The sequence below is a fragment of the Panthera leo genome, chromosome D4 (genome assembly GCF_018350215.1).
Source record: "Panthera leo isolate Ple1 chromosome D4, P.leo_Ple1_pat1.1, whole genome shotgun sequence".
Lineage (NCBI taxonomy): Eukaryota > Metazoa > Chordata > Mammalia > Carnivora > Felidae > Panthera > Panthera leo.
The window spans coordinates 70,501,202-70,520,863 of record NC_056691.1 but is presented as its reverse complement, the minus strand read 5'-3'; the positions used below and the strand labels follow the sequence as shown (position 1 = coordinate 70,520,863).

General features: G+C 46.5%; 1 protein-coding gene across 7 annotated transcripts in view; it reads right to left on the bottom strand.

The window, feature by feature from the left end:
* PALM2AKAP2 (PALM2 and AKAP2 fusion) overlaps positions 1 to 19,662 on the bottom strand; it is a 505,626-nt gene that overhangs the window by 92,341 nt on the left and 393,623 nt on the right. Inside the window, exon 1 of one of the 7 annotated variants that reach the window (XM_042914175.1) lies at positions 14,142 to 14,267. The exons of the other annotated variants lie outside the window; for them this stretch is intronic. The gene's annotated coding sequence lies outside the window, so the exon portion shown is untranslated. Of the gene's footprint in view, positions 1 to 14,141; positions 14,268 to 19,662 lie in introns of those variants that run through there. 7 annotated transcript variants of the gene reach the window in all.

The window sequence follows — 19,662 nt, the reverse complement described above, 5'->3', positions numbered from 1 at the left end:
AATGCTTAACCGACTGAGCCACACAGGCGCCCAGAACATGGCACCTTTCTGACAACCATCAAACTCTAAGAAGGAGTGTCTCTGAGACCTTGCTAGGCACCTCTTCCTGTCTCAGAGGCTGGGCCTCTGTTGGGCCCAGATATCTGGAGCTCTGAATGCCAGAGGCAAGTCTGGGCATCTGTCATCTCCCTTGTCATGGAGCCACTGTGGTAAAAATAAAAAGGGGAGAGGTAGTTTCCACCTTGGAAATATGACGAGCCAGACTTACTTTGCAAAGGAAACAATACTGAGACACGTGACAGCTCGGGATTCCTATGATGACAGAGGTGTGGCACTTAAGGAGCTGCCCTCATCCCAGGGACAGAGAGCTGTCTGGACACAGCTCGGCTCATGTCCTTCTCTTGAAATCGCAGTTCACCACCCAGGCTTGTCCCACTGGGTGCTTTTTGAGAGAATGGACCACTTAGACCCATAAACACTCTCTGAGCCAGTTCACTATTGGGTGTTTAGGGCCTCTGTGTTCAAGACCTAGGCTGGTCTCAGAGGTCAGACAAGACCCGGAACTTCCCCCAAGGAAAGTGAACACATCCACTGCTGGACGATTCAACTTTAATTTTCTCCTTTGGCATTCAAAAATAGTTTCTCATGAACTTTTTATGAAGGGTGACAAATTCATTTTTTATTTCCGTCCTTTGGATTTATCTTTTTACTATTTTTTAATTAGGCTTTTATTTAATTCCAGTGTGTTAGCATCCAGTGTTAATATTAGTTTCAGGGGTGCCTGGGTGGCTAAGTGGGTTCAGTGTCCAACTTCAGCTCAGGTCATGATCTCACAGTTGGTGGGTTCGAGCCCTTCGTCGGGCTCCGTGCTGACAGCTCAGAGCCTGGAGCCTGCTTTGGATTCTGTGTCTCCCTCTCTCTCTCTGCCCCTCTCCTGCTAGCGCTCTCTCTATCTCACACACAGAAATAAACATTGAATTTTTTTTTTTTTTTTAGTATTAGTTTCAGGTGTACAATAGAGTGATTCAACACTTCCATACATCACCCAATGCTCATCCCAAGTGCTCTCCTTAATCCCCATCGCCTATTTCACCCATCCCCCCACCCACCTCCACTCTGGTGACCATCAGTTTGTTCTCTAGAGTTCTTTTTGCAATTTTCTAATGAGCCGAAATTTATACAAAGGAAATAAAATTTCTGCGTTGATGATTGTGGTAAAATATATATAACATAAAATGTGCCATATTTTAAAAAAAATTTTTTTTAATGTTTTTTATTTATTTTTGAGACAGAGAGAGACAGAGCATGAACGGCGCAGGGGCAGAGAGAGAGGGAGACACAGAATCGGAAGCAGGCTCCAGGCTCTGAGCCATCAGCCCAGAGCCCGACGCGGGGCTCGAACTCACGGACCGCGAGATCGTGACCTGAGCCGAAGTCGGACGCTTAGCCAACTGAGCCACCCAGGCGCCCCTAAAATGTGCCATCTTAACTGCTTCACACCCCTTTCTTGTGCAGCCATCTCCGCCTTCCATCCACAGAACCCTCCTCCTCTTGCAAAACTGAAACTCTGCCTATTAAACACTAACTCCTCATTCTTCCCTCCCGCCAGCGCCTGGCAACCACCATTCTACTCCACGAACATTTTTGAGACCTTAATCAATGTCTTCTCTTTTTACTTCCTCCCCTCCTTAGGCAGGCAGCCAGACTTTTCACGTAAATGCTTGCTTTGGGGATCTGGTGTGAAGGAGTCAAAGTTCTTCCTGGCTTTTGTAAAAAGTAAGCCATCAACAAGATTATGCAAGGCATTTTGGAAAGGGAAGGGTCCTCTCTCCCTCCACCTCTGGGTGTTTTCCTCGGCTCCCTGGAATTTCTTAGGGGAACTGGCAAGGTTTCAGAGAGCAGACTCTGGGCTCCAGGTACACAGACTGGTCAAGGATTCCTGTGGGCCCTCCGCACCTGCCCAGACTAGCAGAGAGCCTCAGACTTGGCCATGTGGACAGAAACAGTCGAAAGCAATGTAGACACGTCCCTGGAAATCACAGCTGAAACCAGTGTGGGCAGGTGTTGGGATGGCCTCCTTCCCACAGCCTAGCGCCTTCTAAAGCCTTAAACCTTGGATACAATCACAAGGTGGGCATGTCCCCCAAATAACTGAGGTTATATTTTCTGTTAGCTGGACAGGTTGAGGACTTGGAGACAAAATTAAGTTAATTCATGTAAATTTTAAAATGCTGGGTTTTTTTTTGCAAGCCTTTATTTATAGACTGAGATTCAGAACTTTAACCTCAGTAAAAGAAGAGGGCTAGCTGAGCTTGTATTAAGCACTAAGAGGGCAGAATAAAGAGGGTAATGATTAAGAGACTGTCTATAAACGCCAGACCATAGGGATTCAAATCTAGCTTGCCACCAGTGATGCGCTCTTGTTCTGTGTCTCTGTTTCTTCATCTGTAACAAAGCAAAATAATAACGGTGCCTTCCCCAACAGGATGTTATGAGGGTCAAAGATGACAACACATACGTGGCACTTGAAAGAGGGCCCGACTTTCAACAAATATTCATTATCAGAAGCAACTGAAATCTACTTTGCGCTCAGAGTATCTGCTCTTACAGGAGACCCAACTCACTGAAGAAAAACAAAAATTTGAACTCTTTCAAAGTTATGCTCTTCAAAAAGAAGCTTGATCATAATTTGCAGGTGAAAACAGACCCGTGTTAAAGGTTCAAGGTTTTATTCAACTGTACATATACTGTATTATGTGTTCCTCCGATCGTAGAAAGTCTGTCCTTGGTTTGGATCCATTCTTCATAAAGCCCCAGCAATTGTTACTTTGTATTTGCCCGAGTATTTGCAGTAGTCAACTGTGTGATGATTTTTGCTAGCATTTTTCCAGGCCAATTTTGAAAGGTATCGTTTGTGGCAGAAAGAGTTCAGTGGAACTTGCGAGAGATGGCACATATTATCAAGCCCAAGAGGACCCTTGAGGAGTTGGGGAGATGTGATGAGGGTGAGAACATCTAGAAGGTGTAAGCTGGAGGGCAAAGTGGTAGGTATCTCAGGGGACAGAGGCCTCTAAGGTTTTCTTCCTCTCATTTATATACCTTGAAGAGTGATGTTAAAGACAAAAATTAGTCCTCTTACGATTTCCCAATTATTTTCTCAAAACGATGACTAGGAATCAATTACCAGGTGTCAAATCCCCCCTTTTTGTGACAAAACTGATAATCCTCCATAGGAACTGCTCTCATGTTCTGACTCCCACTATTTCCTGGAACCCCCACCTTCCAGTTTAAAGCCCTCTGGAGCAGATCAGCTGGTCTGCTGGAAAAACACAGCCCTGGGAAGATACACTCCACGCTGGCCAGAGGCCCAGCACTCTGGCTTCTGCCCTGGCCTCTGGATCTCAGTGCTGGAGCTGGATGTTCTGCCTAGTCCACCAGCCACTCCCCACAGCCTCCTCCACTTTTATGGCCCCACCTTTTGTTTGCAAGGAATAATAAAGGGTATGAAAAGAGGGTACCCAGAAGTCTCAAAGAGGTTTTCTTTTCCTTGGAATGCCTTCATTATAAATCCAGTTTGGTTCTAAAGCTTATCTAGAACAATCTATTTTGTGGATAATGTGCCTGGGTGGCTCAGTCAGTTAAGCATCTGATTCTTGGTTTAGGCTCAGTTCATGATCTCAAGGTTCGTGAGTTTGAGCCCCACGTGGGGCTCTGCGCTGTCAGCGGGGAGCCTGCTTGGGACCCTGTCTCTCCCCCTCTCTCTCTGCCCCTCCCCTGCTCACTCCTTCTCTCTCAAAATAAATAAGCTAAGAAAAAAAAGTACTGGAAAATGAATTTTATAATACCAACAACGAAAGAAAGCTGGAAAACACAATAGAACCTACAAAGAACTCTGTCTTCAAATTCAAAGTAAGTTGAATCAGAACAAAACAAGAAAGTAGGCGGAGACGTTTGTAGCAATCCTCTCAAGAGCAATCCTCTTCAAACTGAGGATGAATGACAGGGATTCTTTCCTGGATATAATTTCACTTCAAAACTTTCTTCCCCCGTAATATACATTGGGCGTGCTGGTTTCACTTCCCAGTTGTGATTCTGGTGGATTTTCAGCTTACAGAAGGAAGGAAGACAGAGAGAAAAGGCAGGAGGGAGACAGAGTGGCTGGAGGGGAGAGAGTTCCAGAGGTTCTGGGCCAGAATCTAAAGGGAGAGAGAAGGGAGAAGGGACAGAGGATAGATATTTAGCAGCGGAAGTGCCTGCAGCGTGGTGGAGCTGAGCCAGAAAAGAGGCAGAGCCACAGATCCCAGGAGACAGAGCGGAAAGGCCTAGGGAGGGAGTCCTTCATTTTTCCCCTTTCCTCCCCCAGCCTCCAGGTGGCATAGCTGACCCAACACAGTTTGCTTGGGAGCTGAAAAATAGGGCAGAGGCCTGGGCAAGTGAAACTAAAACACAAAAGGCACTGTTGCCAGGCAGGATGGCAAGGGGGTGGGGGGCCAGGGACCCAGTGGGGGGCAATTAGTACAGGGCTCTCGGATGTATTTCCACTGCTTCCTGGGTACCTTAGCCAGATGCTCTCAAAACTCTAATGGAAATCTTTTCATGTTGCAATCTAAACTCTTTGTCACTTTTCAAGTCCCAATATAAAGAATCACATCTGCATAGCACACTGCAATTTGTATCCTCTCATTTAAGATATGCTTGCTAAAGAGCTACGTGCATCTGAAGCTACGGAAACACATCTACAGGGTGTGAATTCTAGACAGACAACGAGATCAGGGGTACCTCAACGTCAGCACTCTGGATATTCTGGGGAGGGTAATTCTTCATGGTGGGCCGCTGTCCAGTGCATTGTAGGGTGTTTATCCCACTAGATTCTAGGAGCATCCTCCCCTCTCGCGGACCAAACTCTCAGGTTGAATCTGCTGATTCCAGTCTGGAAGCTTGGCTACTTTGCATAGGGTTGACTGCCAAACCTTCCTCCGCCAAATGGGGTAAGAGAGGTTCTCACACTATAACGTGCATACAGATTCTCGGGGATTTTGTTAAAATGCAGAATCTGATTCGGTAGGTCTGGGACGGGGCTCAGGATTCTCTCGTTTCAACAAGCTCCTGAGTAATGGCAATGCCACAGGTCCCCAGACCACACTTCGAACAGCAAGGCCCCCAGAGCACTGGTTAAGTAACGGGAGGGAGCTGAGTGGGAGAAACAGGAGGACATCACGCAGCTGTGGGGCCCTTGGCTGGTTCCATAACTGCCAAGTGCATCAGTATCCTCGTTTGAAAAATGGTGGCGATTGTAAGGAACAAGTAAGAGAGTGGAGATAAAGCAACCTGTTTAGCATCTGACACTCAAAAAATGTTAATTCCCTTCCCCTTCCCTCTTAGCTCCTCCCAGCACCCCCAGCCTAGAAACCTCAAGATCAAGGTGTCCCTGGGGATTACAGGGACTTCCCTAGAAAACTAAATCCCATTCTCACTGATGCTCCCAGAGGGAGGGGCTTCTTCCCTTTTCATTCTTCTATTTTATACCCTCCATGCTGGTTGTACTATAACATCTGTCATCCTTGGGAGGCTGTGAATTGTTTTGGTAATGAAGCATATGATGAAAAGAATATTTTAAAACAATGTACACATTGTGATTTCATGCAAAAGCAACGCCTCCCACACTTGGGGCCCATCTCTGTGCTGCATTTTAACACTGATTTGAACTTTTCTCTAAAGGAAAAATCATCCCCAAACAGGGATAATGACAAGCACCTTGGATATGATCTAAGTTGCCTATACAGTTTGATGGCTTTCCTCCCCAAATGAATGGATTCTGTTCATCTGGGATTGTGTCAGAGGAGAATGCCTGCTATCCTTTGCAAAGATAAAATGTTCGAATGCAAAATACTAATTTGCCAGGCTAAATACAGCCTTGGAATCACACAGCACATGGCACATGGACCTTGATTTTAATACACATACAGAGAGAGCTTTTGAATTCAGAGTTGTGAAGTACTTGGATTTTCTAGAAAATTAAGATTTATTCCTTTGGGAAAATCACTCCCCCGGGCCCTTTCATAAAGAGGGCTCAACAATGGGTTTCTTTCTCTGTTTGTAGGGTGTATCACAAAACTTACATCAGGCACCGCACCAAAGTGTTTCTGCTGAGCAAATGATGTCATGATAATGTAAGCCAATCCGGTCAGGGAGAGGGACTGAAAGCAGTCAGTTAACCGCCTACAGGAAAGTGTGGTTTGGCCTTTCTAGAACCTTCTACACACACTTCACCCAGGTGTGGGGCTTGGGTAGGCCCCCAGAGATCTGTATTTGAGGCAGTTAACTGGGTGGAAGGAAAGGCAGGTCAGTGTCCCTGCCTCTCCCCTGCCCAGGGCTGGGCTTTCCCCGGATCTGCAGGGCTGGTTTCTGCTACAGGACAGTGGCTCAGTCCTGGCCTCACGGTTCACTATAGACACGCTGTGAAGATCATGGCTCACAGACAGGATGGCCACCTAGGGAACCCTTCTCTTCACAGTGCTCGGTGTGATGTCAGTGGTAGCCCCCCACCCCACACCCCTCTGACAAAAGACTATAAACCTGGAAGGCCTGGCAAATGTCTCCTCGAAACTTGACAAACCCCGGGGCACGCAAAGCACCAGGCAGAAACCTCCAGAGGGTGGGCCTCTTCTGACAACCCAGGAAAAACTGCTCCAACATCACAGTTTATCTTTGTCCTGCACCGTAATAACCCTCCTCAAGGCCTCCTCACTAACGCATGTGGGAAGCAATAACATACAACCTTTTGTAGTTCAAAGAGAGGTTAATGCTTCTGGACTGGCATTTTTTTAATCTTTATATATGGACTCGATTTCTCGTCCATCCTATAAAGGAGATCAGGGGTTTAGGGGCCCTACAGGGCAGAAAGCTCAAGCAGAAGCCACAGACCTTTTTGAAGCAGTTCCAGGATCGTCTCTGGGTTGGAGCAGTGAAATCAGTCAAGACCTGAGGCAGGCAGGTCAGTGTATCTGCTTATTTAAGAATTTCACTGGGGGTGCGCCTGGGTGGCTCAGTTGGTTAAGCATCTGACTTCGGCTCAGGTCATGATCTCGCGGTTCATGAGTTCGAGCCCGGTGCTGGGCTCTGTGCTGACAGCTCAGAGCCTGGAGCCTGCTTCGGATTCTGTCTCTCTCTCTCTCTCTCTCTCTCTCTCTCTCTCTGACCCTCCCCCACTCATGCTCTGTCTGTCTCTCAAAGATAAACATTAAAAAATATTAAAAAAAAAAAAAAAGAACTTCACTGGATACCTGGGCCAGGGCACATTCCCCTCTCTCCTAAGTTACTACTCTTGTGGGGTGCTGGGGAGGTATCTGTATCCTCTGCAGGCTTGTGCCCCAATGCAATCAATTCTCAGGCTTTATTTGGCATCCCAGAAGAGTTGGTTTAAAAGGCAGCATCCAGAAAAAAATAAACAAAAGGCTGTATCCAGGCCCCTCTTAAGTGGGTGATCCTGTCTGTGCCAGAGCCCAGGAATCCCTACATAGACACTAGTATGACTAGACTGCACGTCCAGATATGCTGCCCAAGTGAACAGGGCAGATTCCCAGGAAATTGGGTCTTCAGTGTAGGACTAGATACACCAGCGGGTCAGTGGACATGAGTTGGACGGTCCCCCTTTTGTGGGACATTTTAAGGGGGGGATTTCCCTCCCGCAGACAATGACTAAAAAGAAAACTTCACGGAGGCATTGCAAACAGGGTCAGGAGCTACAATGTTCCGCTTTTTAAATCATATTGCTTGTGAATCCCCAGCTACTTTTTCTAACCGCCTCACTTCCTTAAAGGTACAGGCTCGTGCTAGTCCAGACCCCAGTCCTCGCTGGCACAGAGGATTGATTCGGTGGAGAGCTTTGGGCCGAGGCTGGAGCCTGGTGTGTATAAAAGAATGGTTTGTAACACTTAGGACTTTATTCAAAGTAATGTGCTACTTAATAATTCATCCCACCTGCAAAATCTATGGCAAATCTGTGAAATTAAATGGTAAAACATAAAAGGATTGGATTAACGAGGCTTCTCAGGCTCTTCTGAAAACCGTTTTCATTTTAATCCTGGCTGCACATCCTTACTTAATATATTAATCCCTGTTCCCATCTTAGTGACAGAGTAAACTCATTAGAGCCGGCAAAGAATCTTGCACGAGTTTCGGAAGGGAGGTCCCACTGACATCCATCACACTACGGGTCACTGAGTGAGCTTAAAGCCCAGGATTAGGGTCCTGAAAATTTGGGTCCGTTTGCCCGATGAGGAGCAATTTCTGACTCACTCAAAGCATAAAGAGGAAGCAAGCAAAGAAAAATGGAAGAAGCCGTGCTAATGCAAGTGTTGTGGGGGCAATGGGAGAAGAAGGATGTCAGCCAGACTCCCCCAAGTCCAAAGGGGGCTGGCCAGTGAAGGTGACGTTAGGTTTGCAGAATCTCTGTGCTCAACCCTTTTCCATCTGATCAGTGTGAAGGATCACACAATTGACCTGCCACAAATTGCTGGAATTTTAAAAATTAACTTTAAAAACCATTTATGTGCATCTACCATAGACATGAAAAGAGATTTTAGGGTACCTGGCTGACTCGGTCAGCAGAGCATGAGATTCTTGACCTCAGGGTTGTGAGTTCAAGCTCCATGTTGGGTGTAGAGATTACTTTTTTAAAAAAAAAAATTTAATGTTTATGTTTATGTTTATAAACATAAAATATAACAAAAATATAAACATATAAAAAATGTTCATTTTTGAGAGAGAGAGAGAGACAGAGAATGAGCAAGGGAGGGTCAGAGAGGGAAGGAGACACAGAATCCGAAACAGGCTCCAGGCTCTGAGGTGTCAGCAGAGAACCCGACGCGGGGCTCGAACTCACGAACCCTGAGATCATGACCTGAGCTGAAGTCGGACGCTTAACCGACTGAGCCACCCAGGTGCCCAGGGTGTAGAGATTACTTAAATAAATAAATATATCTTAAGAAAAAAAGATGAAAAGAGATTTTAACTTAAGAAATACAATACATGCAAGGTGCTTCCATATATCTCATTGAACACAAGTTTTCAAATAGGCAGGTTTTGGTATTCCCATTTTTATAGGTGAGGGAACTGAGATTCCATTTTAAGTGGCGTGCCCAAGATCTTGCAGAGAACTTGGCCCGGGCGTTACTGTGTTTTGGCCCCGCCATGGTTCTGGATAACTTGGGCATCACACTATCTGCAGACCTCTGCTCACTCAGGCTGCTCCAGTCAAGCACCAAAACCCACCAGAAAAGTCCTGCCCACCCCTAAGGGAGCAAAAGGTCAAAGGACAATGACATTCTTCACAGTGTCCTGCAGCTCCCCCGACTTCCCTGGCATTCACCCCACGACCCCCTCAACCAGGACACGTATCTCCAAGACTTAAAGGATGAAACAAAAACACCCAACTCCTCAAACCCACTTGAGGGAAGCTCCTTCATCTCACCTCCCATCCCTGGGAAAAATGAGCAGCATTCCGCTTCCAAAGGCCACCTTCTCCGGCTGCATGGCACATTTGGTCACCCTGAGACCCCAACCAAGAGGGGAGCCATGTCAGTTACACATCCCTTGCTTCCACTTGACTGTACCCCCCAAGGCCTGGTAGAACTGGTGCGCCTGGATTTCAGAGACAGATACCAAAGGGGAAAGAGGTAGACGGGCCCAAGGATGCCCTCAGGCCCTTCCCCCATGCTGTCTGTCCTCTCTTGCACCTCCCCAATCTCAGAATTCACTTCAACAGGTAAAGAGAACCCTGGAGAAAGTGCATCTTGCTGTACGGTAGGCGATGGAAAAGTCATGATGAATTCATTTCTCTGGCGCTCAACCTTCCAGAGAGTGGGGCAAAGAACAGAAATGATATTTGTACTGGGATTTGTTTTCTCAAAAGCCGGTCTCCAGAGGCCGTCCTGGAGTGGATTCCACAATTACACTTGTGCGCTCCTACACACCTTTATTTTTATCTGTGTTGACATCACGCAGAGACTACAAAGTCCTAAATTGTCAATGGACAGACAACAATACAGTGACCACAGTAAACTCACCAAGGCAAAGCCGAGCAAGGTAGCCATTCATTTTACCCCTTAGATACACACTTGTATCACCAACAGTTGAAACGCATTTTTAAAACTCAGGTTTAAACTTATATTACTTAATGTAATTCATTTCTTAAGTGTTCTAGTTAATCAAGTGCTAGTGACAATCACATATCCAAACTCTATAAATTTCTCTTTGAGCAAAATAGTGGATTTCATATTGAAATAGAGATGATTTTGACTCTCCTGTAATAATACATTCCTGACAAACATGTTCAAAGGGCAAAGGTCCAAAACTTGAATGGTGGTCTTTTTTTTTTTTTTTCCAATTTTTAATTAATTTTTTTGAGGGAGAGCTCAAGCGGGGTAGGGGCAGAGAGAGAGGGGACAGAGGATCCGAAGTAGGCTCTGCACTGATGGCCGAGAGTCCCATGTGGGGCTCCAACTCACAGACGGCGAAATCATGACCTGAGCTGAAGTTGGAGCTCAACCGATGGGGTCACCCAGGTATGCCTCCTTTTTTTTTTTTTAAGTAACAGTGGACTTATATGTTCTTAGAAGGGGATTACCTTACAAAGAGCATGGATCTCATCATGGATCATGGAGGCACTGCCACCCTCATGCCCAAGCCACTCAACGTGCTAATGGGTAAGGTGGGTGCCAGTGAGGAGACCCCTCACTTAAGCTTTTTTAGCTTCAGAGAAAATCTATCCATGGGTGTAGAGTTTACACAGTATAAAGAAAATGATGATGTTTTCCAGCAAAACTTACTAAAATTGTTGAACTTAAAGTTGTTTCGTAAGTTTTTTGGTAAAATTTACTAAAATTATTGATAAGTGCATTAATTAATTTGTTCAAATTTCCAATAGGTAGTACAGAATCCCTGATCAATCATCTAAGCAAATGATGCCTCAAGATCATTTCTCAAGATCAAAGAACAGCCATTTTAGAGGCTAAGTCAAGATTGATCATCAATTCTACCAGCTTTAAGAAATGTATAAAATTAAAGAATAGAGCTAAACATCACCCTTTTGGTCTTTAGAAGTAAATTTCAGGGGCGCCTGGGTGGCGCAGTCGGTTAAGCGTCCGACTTCAGCCAGGTCACGATCTCGCGGTCCGTGAGTTCGAGCCCCACGTCAGGCTCTGGGCTGATGGCTCGGAGCCTGGAGCCTGTTTCCGATTCTGTGTCTCCCTCTCTCTCTGCCCCTCCCCCATTCATGCTCTGTCTCTCTCTGTCCCAAAAATAAATTAAAAACGTTGAAAAAAAAATTAAAAAAAAAAAAAAAAGAAGTAAATTTCAACATGCCGCTGTTTCACCTGTTTCAATTATTAAAACTCAACACAACTTCCATGCAAACTCAATTTCATTTTTATTTGAAACATTTGTCACTATCTTAATAAATAGAGACTTGTAGGGGCGCCTGGGTGGCTCAGTGGGTTGAGAGCCAACTTCGGCTCAGGTCATGATCTTGCGGTTCATGAGTTCGAGCCCGGTGCTGGGCTCTGTGCTGACAGCTCAGAGCCTGCAGCCTACTTTCTGATTCTGTCTCCTTTTTTCTCGGCCCCTCCTCTGCTGGTACTCTTTCTCTCTCAAAAATAAAATAAAATAAAATAAACCATTAAAAAAAAAAAAACCCAGAGACTTGTAATAGCATCCGTGATAGAAATCTGAGACATGGATGCCTTAGGAGTCCACCAAATCTATAAAGAGGGTATCTAGACAATAATTCTAATAATTAACTAGAAAGTCTAGGGTGATCGCATTTTTAAAAGTAATATTTAATAGTGCTATACTAAAATATTGATAAGTTTTAGTCGTAAAACAACCAATGGCTCATACTACCCCCCCCCCCTTACTTGATAAGAAGTTAAGACAACCTGCTTCATCTCATGAGCCTGAAATCCTGAGGTTCCTGAGTGAGAACGAGCCACTTATGGAAGTGAAATAATCTGACTACACTACCCTGAACTGTGCAGGCAGGAAGCCTTGCCAACCGTGATGCCAGAACTATGAGATAATGGGTATTTCAAAATGTCTGTCCCATCTCAGAACCCAGTCACCCGCTCACACCGGCACCTCAGCATCCCCGAAAGAAACTGAAGTGAACTTTGGTGCCAGAGAAACATCTTGACACCTAACTTGCAGTCCACTAGGGAAGATGCTGGAAGACCCGAGGAGGGTTACTTTCATTTTTCTTGGCTCCTGACTAATGGTATTGGTGTAGCCCCAAATAATTGCAGGACCTACCTGACCCATGTTGTGCCCACTCAAAGGAGAAAGTGCCCTCTGAGCAAAGAGCCAGTGTCAAAACTGGGCAGGAGAAAGCTGGCAGTGGACAGCCGTTTAGAAGATGTGTTAGGGCAAGTTTTAATTCTTAAAGGGCTTTACGTTTAAACAGACAAAGTAAACTCCTTACTCTGAAATTTTATTGATCAGGCTTGGGGATGGTGCCAGGTGGGAGGAAAGAGACACTATTTAATGAAATTAGGACCATTTCCAGGAAGAAAAGTGTGATGCTTAAGCGAAACTCTCTTGAATTAGAACAAAACCAAGAAAAACCAACGTCCTGGGATCACAGTGGTGCCTGGTGGCCTCCAGATGCCTGGCAACATGTGAAGAGGGAAGGCTGCTTCCCCTGTGAACTTGTTAGCAGATTCAGAGATGCACCATGTAGAGATGTATAGGTGTGTGTGTGTGAGATCTCTTTTCAAAGAGAAATACATTTGGGGGGGGGGGCGGGGGAAAGAAGCTTGCCTACGTTAATGGCTCTGCACTTAAAACTGCTACAGAGAAGGGTAAAGATTTGTCAAAGTCTGACCACAAAGCCTATCACAGCCAAATCAATACTGCCCTACGCAACTGGCTTGAACGGGTCTGGAGAGACAACCCACGGCCTCTCAAAATGAGTCATCGCCCTTCGCGACGCCCCCTTTTTGCGGATTAGGGAAAGGTCCCCAAGGCTGGCGAGCGTCTGCCATGAGGGCCGGGAGCTCAGTAACCCGCTGCCTGTTCTGCTCCCTGCCTGGCTCCCCACTGCGCGCAGCCGCCCCTTAGCCGGCAGTGCTCACGGCCACCCGCGCCGCCGCTCCCAGGCCCGCCCGCCTTCCTCCGCCGGGTCCTGGGCTCCCAGCTCTCACGGACTTCGATTCGGTCCCTCGTCCTCCAGTACGCTTCTCCAGAATTTCTCAGGGCCTCCAGGATCTCCTCGCTCCCATCCCTGAGCTCACGCTGCCTCCACTCAGATTACAGGCACAGTTTGCCCAGCGCGCACCACCGCGACCAGCCCCTTCCACTCCCCAAACTGTCTCCACGAAGGGCCCAAAGAGAGGTACCCTCCGCTTTATCCAGGATATAACACCGCGTCCTAACAGCTGGGGTCTCAGCCACAGGCTAAACTTCCAGGCTCAGCGCGTACTCCGGGCGTCCCTGCACAGAAAGGCTGCATGGTCTCCGGAGTGTGCAGTTCCCAGACCCAGTCCGCGAGGCTCCGGCTGGCCGGGGACCCGGCCCTCCCCGGCCTGCGCCCCCCCAACGCCCCAGCGCTGCCATCTAAGGACCCGCGTCTTACTCGGGAGCTGGAACCAGTGGTTCCATCCTCTGCTGCTCCGGATCTGGAGGGGTGGCCACGGCCGTTAGATATTCCCCGCTTTTCCTGTACAGCCCGCCTGTGTGTGTGTGTGTGTGTGTGTGTGTGTGTGTGTGTGTGTGTGTGTTGGAGGGCAGAAGAAAGGGTCCTAAGTTTATTTTTCTAAAGCATATATAACTAAGTATTGAATAAAGCAGCCAAAGGCTCGGCCCTCCCCCAAACCTAGGAATTCAAAGCCACATGGCCACAGCCCTTTCCAGCCAGGCCACCTCCGCGCACACGCTCCGCTAGGCAAGGCCATAAAAGCCCTTTAAAGTCCGCGATCCTTCGGAGGACACCCCAGATCTGCAGCCCCTCCCGGGCCACCCTTTCCCCACGCCTGGAGCCCCAACACTCGGAGGGCGCCCCGGGGACGACGCCTGAGGCCGCAACACTAGGAGGGCGCCCCGGGGACGCGGAGTCGGGGGCCGCCGCGCCCCCAGCCTGGGCCACCCACCTCTTGGCGCGGGATCCTGGGGGGCGCAGTCCTCGAGCTCTGCTCCGGCGCGGGGCGTCTGAGAAGCTCCGGGGAAGGCGTGCGGCAGCCCCGGGGCCGGGGCGAGCGCTTCTGCCGGGCGCAGCGGCCGCTGGGCGCGCCGGAGGGCCAGGAGCGCCGCCCGTGGGCTGCCGGAGCCCGCCCCTTCCCCGCCCCTCTCGGCGCCCGGCGACCGCGGGCCGCCCCTCCGCTTCCATGTGCCCTCCCCATCCACCCACGCGTCTCTGGCTTTGGTGGAATCCAAAGCACAAACCGAGAAACCACGAAATGAATGAATGGGTACATTGGAGGGGTGGAGGGATGGAGAGATGGATGGATAGAGGCAAGTGAAGCCCAGTATTTCCTAACTGGGGAGAGGGCTCTGTGTCTGGGGATGTGGACCTGTTGTCAGTGCACGGGTGGGCGTGTCGGCGTGTGCACAGGCGGGTGTGTGTTGGGGTACACGTACGTGTATGTAAGTAGGTGGAAGCGTGTGGGTGTATGTGCGCGCTCGCAACGCCAGGGGCTGCTGAGCTCCTGCCCGAGGTGGGAGCAGTCCTTCATTTCGACACCGCACGACTGTCCCCGCGTAAGTACAACGGCCGGCAGCGGTTAGGAAGTGCGTCTTTGTGTTTTGGGGCTCTCCCCGTTGTGGCCTAGAGCCCAAGGTGTGGACGGGGACGCTTCCGGCTCACCGGCCCTCCAGAGCCGTCGCGCTGCCCTCCTCGTTGTGGCAGCCGGTGGCCTGGTGTCAACGCAACAAAGCCATCTGCGGGGAAGGAGGCAGCTGATACACAAGGTGGGGCCGCATTGGGGTGGTAGCCAACCATCCCTCACTCTGGAGCGGTCTGAAATTTCAGTCTGTGGTCCCCTCCCCCAGCATGAATATTTAAATAATGTTAATGACCCTTTCGGGACTGTCTGGAAATCCTGAGAGGACACACGCTGAAACACCCTACACAGAAAACAGCATTTTTAAAAAGCAAGCAGTTATCTTACTCTGCACGCTCTCTGCAGAGGAAAATAATATAAGGCCAGGTTTCTTGAATTCAGCCTTCCACTAGGAAGGATGGGGGTTTTTCATTTTCCTATTTATTCTCTCTCCAGCTTTGTAAGTCAGAGTGCCTTACCCTCCTTGGAGTTTCCATTTCTAGGTGGGCCTGCTTCTTTCTGAACCCCTGGCCAAGGTCCTGGGGTCCTCTTCTGAGACTCAGTGCTGCCTGCCAAGCACAGCAGGAAAGACAGCTGCCGGGGTCTGGTTCTTCTTTCCTAATCCACAAAGGTCCTTGATCTCCAGTACAAAGAAATGATATCATTGGGAACTGCCCAGAAAGCCTGTCCACACTATTGACACATTAACAACAGTACCCTCTGCAGAAAAGACTCCTTTCCTGTCTTGAGCTGTATTCACACCTTTCTGGGAGGAGGGGGATAAAGTCTACAATGGAGAAGTCAGCTGATCTCTTCAGCGTTCCTGAATGTCAATAGGCTTCTTTTTCTTGCCTTTTAGGAATGGTTTCACCAGCCTCCTTGTAGGTCTCTACTCTTGAATTTCAATAGAATTTACTGACCGGTGGTCAGAGATTATAGAGCATTATCCTCAATCAATTCCTGTTCCTTCCCTTTCTTCCTTCTTTCCTTCCTTCCTTTCTTCTTTCCTCCTTCTGTCCCTCCCTTCCCCCTCTCTTCCTACCTTCTTTCTTTCCCTCTTTCCTTCCTTATAGCTCCTCCTGTCACTGACGTAAGGAGTTAAATATCTGAGTGCCCTACATCATGGTCTATTTTTAACATTTTACTAACATGTGAAAAACTCACATTGAAATGAGCATGTTTGGGTACAGTTATTTATTTATGTGGACCACAGACTCTCCAAGGAAAGATTCTAAAATTACAGCAGAGGTGAGGTTTTAGAAACAGTATTATGGCAGGTGCATCATGACTTTCTTCCTATGTTTCTAAATTAAAATAAATGTAAAGTTTATAAATCAAATTTGTTTCATCACTAGAGAGTACAGCGATTCACACCAGCTGAATTACATCCTCCCTAAAGCAATGCCAATTTTAATATTCATTTTAATTTAATATTACTTTTCATATTGGTTAATTAATATTAATTTTTAAATATTAATTTTAAAGCTCTGGTATATCCTACAGAAAACTATTGGGAATATTAATTTAGGAAAAATGCATAGTCAACAGATATTAACTTACAAGAACATTTCCTTTTCTTCCATCTTATGTTAAAGAAGTAACCATGATTATATTAAACATTTTTAATATAAAATGCTTGGTGCATATCAGGCGCTCAGAAATATTCGTTTAATTTGTTCAATGAAATCAATGCGAGGGTATGACCATCTATGTATGAAAGTAAAAACTGTTTTTAATTAGCATTTTCTCATTTATTTCCCCCTCAGTCAGTGGTTCTCAGTTGAGGGTGATTTGACTCCCCAGGGGACATGTTGGCAATGTTTGGAGGCATTCCCGATTGTTATAATGGGGGGAGGGTGCTACTGACATCTAAGGGATAAGGTCCCAGATGTTGCTGACCAGCACCCCGGCAACAAAGGATTACCATGTTCCAAATGTCAATGGTGCTGAGGTTGAGACATCTGGCCTTGGACTCAAAGCCAATACCAAGGACCACAGACATCAGAACCACCTCTGCGCTCACTAAAAATGCAGATTTCTCGGCCCCACCTTTACCTACCAAGTCAGAATCTCTGGGGGCAGGGCTAGGAAAAGTGTTCTAACAGCTTCCACGTGATCTTAAGAACATGAGAATACGAGAAATGCTGGAGATGGGGAAAGCTGGCTTTATCACCCAGCACATTCTTATGGGTACATCACATCATTTGTCTCTTAACATGATAATGGTTATTGGAGCTGAGAATATTTTATGAAAGAAGCACATTTAGTCTCCTAGATGCACTACAGAAGCCCATTTGAAGCAAAGAAAGGGCTACTAATTTTGTGGGGGAAAAAAAAAACATAGTTGAGATGTGTGAATGTTTAATACTCCCAAAGGCCCTACAGCATCTAGGACACAAAACCTATGGAAATTTTGCTTAGCCGGGAAAGAACTCAGGACTTCTTTCGCTATGGCCTAATGTACATATCTGCCCATTTTGCATCTGCTATGTTGCTGGAGTGACATAAACTGTGCCCCGAGGGACAGTGGCCTCCAAGGGACCCAAGAAATACAATGTACCTGCCGAAGAAACACCAAAAGTAAAGGCTTTTTGGGAAAAAGGTCAGCCTAGATACAGATTGACAAAGCTCTTCTCTCTCTCTTCCCAAACTAAGCACAATGAACCAAGTCCTGCAAATACTGGTCTTTCAGTAGCCACACGTCCCTAAACTTAGAGAAAAGTAGAAACCGAAAAAAAAGACTCAGTGAGTCCCTCAGAGAGATCATTTGCAAACCAAAAGGGGAGGTCAAGGGAGGCCCATCATAAAAGAGAACTTGCCACTTCCTCCTTCTAGCAAGGAGCAACATCAAAAAACATCAGCTGGATGTAATCTTCATATGTTAAATGTGCCCCACTGAAAATAAAGATTTACTAGGAAGAAGGAAGAGGAAGAGGAATAAGGGGTGAGGAGGAGGGAGAGGAGGAGGGGATTAAGGAAAAAGACCAACACCAAAAAGGCTGGCCCCCATGAAACCAATAGCCTTAGATCTGTGGGGCTTTCCCCACAAGCAACAGGTGAGGTCACTGGAAAGTTAGGAACAATCCCAATCCCAAGGGCATCATGGGACCAGATGCACCACTGAAAATGTATGAGAAGAAACAAACTGGGGAAAATATTTGCAACATACATAAAGATGAATTACTATGTCTACTATGTGAAGAGTTCTTACAAATCAATAAGAAAATTGAAGAAAATCGCCAAATACCTAATAGGAAAAAGAAAACAGTCGTTTATAGATAAATAATGCTCAAACTCATAATTAAAGAAATGTAAGTGACAATATTGGGACAATATATTTTGCCTATGATATTGCTAAATACATAAAATACAAATTTTATTTCTTGTTGGTGAGGGAATGATGAAAATTAAGTGATTGTACTCTGTGGATGGGAATATACATTGATATTAATACATTGCTAAATTCAGAAGACAATTTGGTGATATCTCTTGAGATAAAAAAATATTTATACACTGTTCAAGTGCAATTCACTTTGGGAATCTATGGAGATTGGGGGTGGGGTGGGGAGAAGTCAGAGAATGAGAAATTCCTGATCACCGAAAAGGCCAAAGCAAAAGAGTATTTATTTAATATACACTTTTAAAGTTGTTTGCTGTGCTCTGTTGTGATGTAAGTACTTCTGGTAACCTCTTAAAACAGCATTTGTTTGGAGAGCCAAAGGCAAAGGGCTTGTATGAGGCTTGGTACAGGGTGGATATCAGGCAAGATAATGTGAGATGAAGAAGTCAAACTAAATAAGAAATCAGAACAAGTGAGTAGAACTCACCCCACCCCACTTGAGTTAACCCCTTGAGTTAAAAGCCCATAAAAATAGTGGGGTGGGCACTGGACATCTTCTACTCTGTCAGTAGGGGTTCAAATATTTTACTTTAGATATAAAAGGAAAAATTTATCCCTGCTGGCTGCAGGACTTGGGACAGCCAATCAAGTCCTAGGAGCCGTACGGATCATTTGCTTGCTTTCTAAATCAAATAGTGGTTTTACCTTATTCATGTGGATGTTTTGTACGTCTATGGATTTGCCACTTAACACGGTTCTCCACTGATCCCTGATTCTTACTGAAAGGCAAAACGGGCATCTCCAGATAACGTGGCGTTTTCATAAAAGGGATGACCCATCATGGAGTGTTTTAACTGTCGACGTTTGGAGTGTACCACACATAAGACTGACACAGGTCAGTCAATGGACTGTTTGTTTGGACTTACAGTCGTGTTTTATCAAATTAAAAACACCCTTCTCAAAGTCAACTCTTCTCTAAGGTCAGACCTGGTTGCTAAGTGGCAGTCAGATCGAAAGCCTGCAAATCAGTGTTTTTCAAGGTAGCTCACGTCAAGAGTAGCCAGAAAAAAAGAAAACAACAGATTTTTCCCCCTAGATCTGAGCCCCAGGAATCTGTATCTGTTTAAGCTTTCCACATGATTCTGTTGCCCAGCCTGGTTTAGGGAGCACTTGGGGTGGACACCGTCCTGAGGCAGAAGGGGAGATCATGGACACAGAAATAGGGACAGTGTCATATGAGAATATTTGGCTCTAGGACTGTGTTTCCTCCCATTCTTGGCCTCATTTGTGATGCCTGCCTTTCCTTCCTTTCCTCTCCAGGGTCTGTGGCTTCCTTTGCCCCAGTACATTCCTTTCCTGCCTGTTCCACATTTATTTCCTTTTCCTGCATCCTCACACTTGGCCTCTCCTTTGCCAAACCTTCTAACACAAGGAAAGGGTGACCTCATGACATTCACCCCTGCCGTTTGAGACTCTTTTTTCAAAAGACCTTTAAAAACACTCCAAGTGAAA